General features: G+C 39.2%; 1 long non-coding RNA gene across 1 annotated transcript in view; it reads right to left on the reverse strand.

Annotated features, from left to right (window-relative positions):
* The window catches only part of LOC140725553 (uncharacterized), a 32,339-nt gene extending 26,577 nt beyond the window's left edge, over positions 1 to 5,762 (reverse strand). Inside the window, exons 1-2 of the long non-coding RNA XR_012098373.1 lie at positions 5,587 to 5,762; positions 4,955 to 5,051 (exon numbers count right to left, since the gene is read on the reverse strand). This is a non-coding gene — a long non-coding RNA (uncharacterized lncRNA). The remainder of the gene's footprint in view (positions 1 to 4,954; positions 5,052 to 5,586) is intronic.
* Positions 5,763 to 6,000: the final 238 nt, after the last annotated feature.

Genomic DNA, 6,000 nt, shown 5'->3' on the forward strand with positions numbered 1-6,000 from the left:
GTACAAAGAAATAATAATAAGTGAATGATAATCATCAGTAAGGGAAAAACACCAGAAATATGCTGAATTAAAAGAGGAAACTGAAAGATTATGGAACATAAGCAAGGTATATATTATCCCAATATCTACAACTGGTATCATCCCAAAGGCACTATGCAATAGCATTAAACAAGTAGGGCTACACAGTGATATTGATGTAAATCTTAAAAAAGCCACATAAACACCACTAGAATAGTCCGAAAATTCCTAGCAATTGACAGATGAGTGTGTTTGGCTATGCCCATATCTCAGGTTTTACCAGTTTGAGCTGAGAGAAAAAAAAAAGAACAACAATAAAACACTATGACCAGTCAGGTGTGACAGTGGGAAAGTGTGTATGGAACCGGAGGAGATAGCAGAGGTACATAAGAAATATGTTGCTTCAGTATTCACTACAGAAAAGGATCTTGGCGATAGTAGGGATGACTTACAGTGGACTGAAAAGCTTGAGCATGTAGATATTAAGAAAGAGGATGTGCAGGAGCTTTTGGAAAGCATCAGGTTGGATAAGTCACTGACACCGGATGAGATATACCCCAGGCTACTGTGGGAGGCAAGGGAGGAGATTGCTAAGCCTCTGGCAATGATCTTTGCAACATCAATGGGGACGGGAGAGGTTCTGGAGGATTGGAGGGTTGCGGATGTTGTTCCATTATTCAAGAAAGGAAGTAGAGATAGCCCAGGAAAATATAGACCAGTGAGTCTTTCTTCAGTGGTTGGTAAGTGGATGGAGAAGATCCTGAGATGCAGGATTTATGAACATTTGGAGAGGCATTAAATAATTAGGAATCGTCAGCATGGCTTTGTGAAAGGCAGGTCATGCCCTGCGAGCCTGATTGAATTTTTTGAGGATGTGACTAAACACATTGATGAAGGAAGAGCAGTAAATGTAGTGTATATGGATTCCAGCAAGACATTTGATAAGGTACTCCATGCAAGGCTTATTGAGAAAGTAAGGAGGCTTGGGATCTAAGGGGAAATTGCTTTGTGGATCCAGAACTGGCTTGCCCACAGAAGGCAAAGTGTCATTGTAGACGGGTCATATTCTGCATGGAGGTCAGTCAGCAGTGGAGTACCTCAGGGATACGTTCTGGGACCCTTACTCTTCGTGATTTTTATAAATGACCTGGATGAAGAAGTGGAGGGATGGGTTAGTAAATTTGCTGATGACACTAAGTCTAGAAGTGTTGTGGATAGTGTGGAAGGCTGTCAGAGGTTACAGCGGGACATTGATAAGATGCAAAAAAATGGGCTGAGAAGTGGCAGATGGAGTTTGTGTGAAGTGCTTCATTTTGGTAGGTCAAATATGATGACAGAACATAGTATTAATGGTAAAACCCCTGGCAGTATGGAGGATCAGAGGGATCTTGGGGTCTGAGTCCATAGAACACTCAAAGCTGTTGCACAGGTTGACTCTGTGGTTAAGAAGGCATTTGGTGCATTGGCCTTCGTCAACCTTGGGATTGAGTTTAGGAGCTGAGAAGTAATGTTGTAGCTATATAGGACCCTAGTCAGACCCCACTTGGAGTACTGTGCTCAGTTCTGGTCGCCTCATTATAGGAAGGATGTGGAAACCATAGAAAGGGTGCAGAGGAGATTTACAAGGATGTTGCCTGGATTGGGGAGCATGCCTTATGAGAATAAGTTGAGTGAACTCGCCCTTTTTTCCTTGGACCGACGGAGGATGAGAGATAACCTGATAGAGGTGTAGAAGATAATGAGAGGCACTGATCATGTGGATAGTCAGTGGCTTTTTTCCCCAGGGCTGAAATGGCTAGCATAAGATGGTACAGTTTTAAGGTGCTTGGAAGTAGGTACAGAGGAGATATCAGTGGGTTTTTTTTTAATACGCAGAGTGATGAGTGCATGGAATGGGCTGCTGGCGATAGTGCTGGAGGCAGATACGATAAAGTCTTTTAAGAGACTCTTGTACAGGTATATGGAGCTCAGAAAAATAGAGGGCTATGGGTAACCCTAGGTAATTTCTCAGGTAAGGACATGTTCAGCACAGCTTTGTGGCCTGTATTATGCTGTAGGTTTTCGATGTTTCTATGTCTTATACTCCAATGCAGAAAGATTAGTGCTACCTAGGACAAAAGGAGGAAGAGGAATAAAAGACATTAAAAATTACACAACAGTCAGATAAAACTTCTAAGAATATGTTTACATCAATGAAAACAGGATTCAGCACTCCACAGGAGCATTTCTGTTAAGTACACACCACGGAACTTAAATGAAAGGACAACATAGAAAACCAAAGAAATTATTGCTACAGAAGTAAAAGTGAACAAATGGAAGACATCCCCATGATCTGAGCAGACTTGATGTTGACAAGGAAGCGTTGAACGCCTGGCTCAGAGTTGGAGACCTCTTCTCAGAATCAGAGGGGTTTCCTTGTGACAATACAGGACCAGATAGTTCACAAAAAACATATCAAAGTACATAATAGGAGACCAATAAATGCAAGACAATAAATGCAGAAAATGCCAAGAGAAACCCAAAATAATGCAACACATTACAGGATCCTGCTGCAGTTTAACTCAATCTGATTACTTATACCAGTACAATCAAGTGACAAACATCATTCACCAAAATCTTGTTTTAAAATACAAACTCATAAAAGATACCATACAAGCATGATCCAGTATTAGAGTCATTGTCCTACAAATGATATAATCATTGATCCATTATTACAGATAGGACAATTCATATTAACTGTCTGGATACAATATTGCAGGATAAACAAGCAAGATCGGCTTACTTAATAGTTATAGCTATTTCAAACACACGTAGCATACGTAAATCAAAAAGAGAAAAACACCAGAAATATGCTGAATTAAAAGAGGAAATTGAAAAACTACGGAACATTAACAGGGTACATTGTCCCAATAGTAATATCTACAACTGGTATTATCCCAAAGTCACTAAGTAATAGCTTTAAACAATTAGGCCTACACAGAAATATTCATGCAAATGTCCAGAAAGACACAATACTAAACACCACTAGAATAATCTGAAGGTCCCTAGCAATTAAAAATAAGTGTGCTCAGTTATGCGTACACCTCGGGTTTTTACAGCTTGAGCTGAGAAAAATTAAAGGCCTTCCGAAAATCCAACTACACAATATCAACCAATTCTCCTTTGCCTATCCAGCTTGTTATTCCTTGAAAAAATTCCAACAGATTTGTCAGGCAAGATTTTCCCTTGAGGAAATCATGATGACTACGACCTATATTATTATGTGCCTCCAAGTACCCTGAGACTTCATTCTTAATAATCAACTCCAACATCTTCCAAAGTGAATCCCAGTGCTGTATATGGTGTACTTCGATAATAAATTTACTTTGAGTTTTAAATTCTTCACCAATGTCCTATGGTCTTAAGCAAACAGTCATCTACAGCCAGTAGAAAGTATAAGTTGAGTTTACATTGTGAGCTTAATATTTCAATATTAGTTCAAATTGATTTTGCCAGGGACAAGGACTTTGCCCCAACATTTATAGCCCTGATAAAGCAGAAGTTTACAATCCATAGTTTAATTCAAGTTTAGGTGTATTTTGCCAGTCCATGTTACTCTGTTTACAATCCTTTGTAGTTACAAATGACAACATTTGATTAATCCCTAAATTCCTTTGAATTCTGCTTCTAATCACTAGATTAAGTAATTAAATCACAGAATAATTAAATGACCTGAAATTTATGGAACAGCATACAAATGCAACACACTTATTATAGGGGGAGGTAGAAATGTTCAATGAGTCAATGAAATAGCCAATATTAGGCAAGTATGCAGGTGGAGCTACATAACAATCTTATGAAGGAGCATTGGGATTCATTGAATTCAAAAGAAAAGAAAATCCGAAAGCTGAATAAATATTGCTGATGTTATATTACCATCCAAGTTCAGAACTACTTCCTACGACTTATTACTTGCTGGTCCTAATGTGCACAGTTTGGCTTGGGCGGAGGAGATTAGTAAGAACCATATTCAATATTTTGTAATACAGTTTCTTGTATTAATCTAATTTACGGTGTTGTAGTAAGCTGTGTGTTTTATTGGCTGTGTCTGGCGCAGTTCATTGGAGCAAATATTACTGCCATAGGGCTGTTTTTTGCAATCTGCTCCTGTGCACACTTCACAGTCTGAATTTACCTGGTTCAGATGTGAGGAATTAACTTGATGGCCTGAACTACTCCAGCAATGGGTTTCTGAACAATGCTGAGCATCTAACAGTACATTAAAGAATCCTTGCCTTAAACCCCTCCTGCAGGCTTTTAATGTAAGAATATATGAAACATACCATGAAAAGTAAAGCAAAATACTTAAAATGCTATTCCATTTTTAAAAAAAATTTGCATTGAATTCTAATGTTGCTATGGGTGTGACAGACAGGCTGATGCTTTAGGTACCCCTCAAAATATTGATGGGTCATCTGTCTCCTTAACCTATTGCCTTCCCTTTGGCAAATGTGATTCCACAATGATGTAAAAATAGAATTGTTGAATTTTGATGGAATGGGAGGGTCTGGAAGTTACCAACAAGAGACCAGAACCATTCATCCCTGTCTAATTTAGGCAGGCTTAGTTAGTTCTCTTTTCATAATGTGCACAATCTTGCTAATAATAACTAGCTTCCTGAATTCAAGACTGAACTGGAGATAGTAACAGTTAAAACTAATTACGGTATGTGAGCTGTTGAATGTGAAGCAATTGAGACTGCACCATCTCCACTCATCAGAATAAAGTGTCATAGTCTAATGATTACCTGATACAGTGCATTAAATGCCATTTTTTTGTTTTGGTATTAAAAATACTAGAAGTCATCCATTTAATTCCTGTTAAGCATTTTAATACATTCAACCGATTTTATCTGGTTCTGTTCCACCCAAAGAATCTATTCTAACTTTTGACTTACCACTTTTATTAGCGCTGGTAAATTCATCTGGGGTTCAAGATCTCAAACGTGTCACGATTTCACTGCGAAATGATAAGCTATTTAAAAGTGGGAGTTCCTGAAAACAGGAAAAAAGACAACCAGTCTGATTAAGGATGAGTAATCAAAACAACCAGATGTTCTGCTCCCAAGTAGTTTTTTTTAAATAAAAGTTTGCAGCCAGATTCCTGTCAGTTCTACAGGATGTTAATTATGATGGGGGCTGATCAAAAATAGAGACTTTTCACTTCTTAACGATCGTGTCGAGACCCGGGTATTTTCTCTAAAAGGAAGTGCACTTTAAAACAGCAAGCAAAGGTAAAGCATAAAAATTAGTGAAAACCAAATGTATACAGACACAAAACAGTACAATTTTAATGTTGCATTGAGAGAAGGTATTAACTTTCCAGGTAGTGGTTGAAACTGAGTAGTTCTAATTGTTTTAAGAGATGTTAGTTATATAAACAAGCACCGAAAATTCCATCGCGGTTGCGTAAATTCCTTAGAAGCTTGTGGTCTGCATCACATGAGTGAAGGCAAATTAAGAAAGCTAGCGCCGACCTTAAAAGCTGCAGGCACCGCGCTGGAATTGTCTGAATCACCGAGAAACTTGCGTTTGTATCCGCGAATGAGACATCGATGGCTGTCTGTCAGAAGTCTGTAAAGCTGCAATTCCTGCAGGAAAGGATTGAAGTAGACAGGGGTCCAATTGAGGCCCCTCAGGCATGGAGCCAGCTCCCTCCGGCCCAGCTGTGCCACTGATGGATCTCAGTGCGAGCTGTTAACAGCTGCTGGCTGCCGCAGGAATGGCGTGTTTGCTGATTGCCTCCGGGGGAAGTGCGGCAATCTTTCATGCGGCAGCGGTGACCCACCGAGCTCCAGAACTACTTTGAATACTTCACACTTTGCTGCTTGGTTTGTCAGTTTAAATAACAAGAAGGAAGATTGAGTCTCCGAGTAATAATGCTGATGGACAGTAAGGCAGGTTAATTTTAAACAGCAGCCATCAATTCTTAAGAAGTGGTATA

Source organism: Hemitrygon akajei, chromosome 3, assembly GCF_048418815.1.
Source record: "Hemitrygon akajei chromosome 3, sHemAka1.3, whole genome shotgun sequence".
NCBI lineage: Eukaryota > Metazoa > Chordata > Chondrichthyes > Myliobatiformes > Dasyatidae > Hemitrygon > Hemitrygon akajei.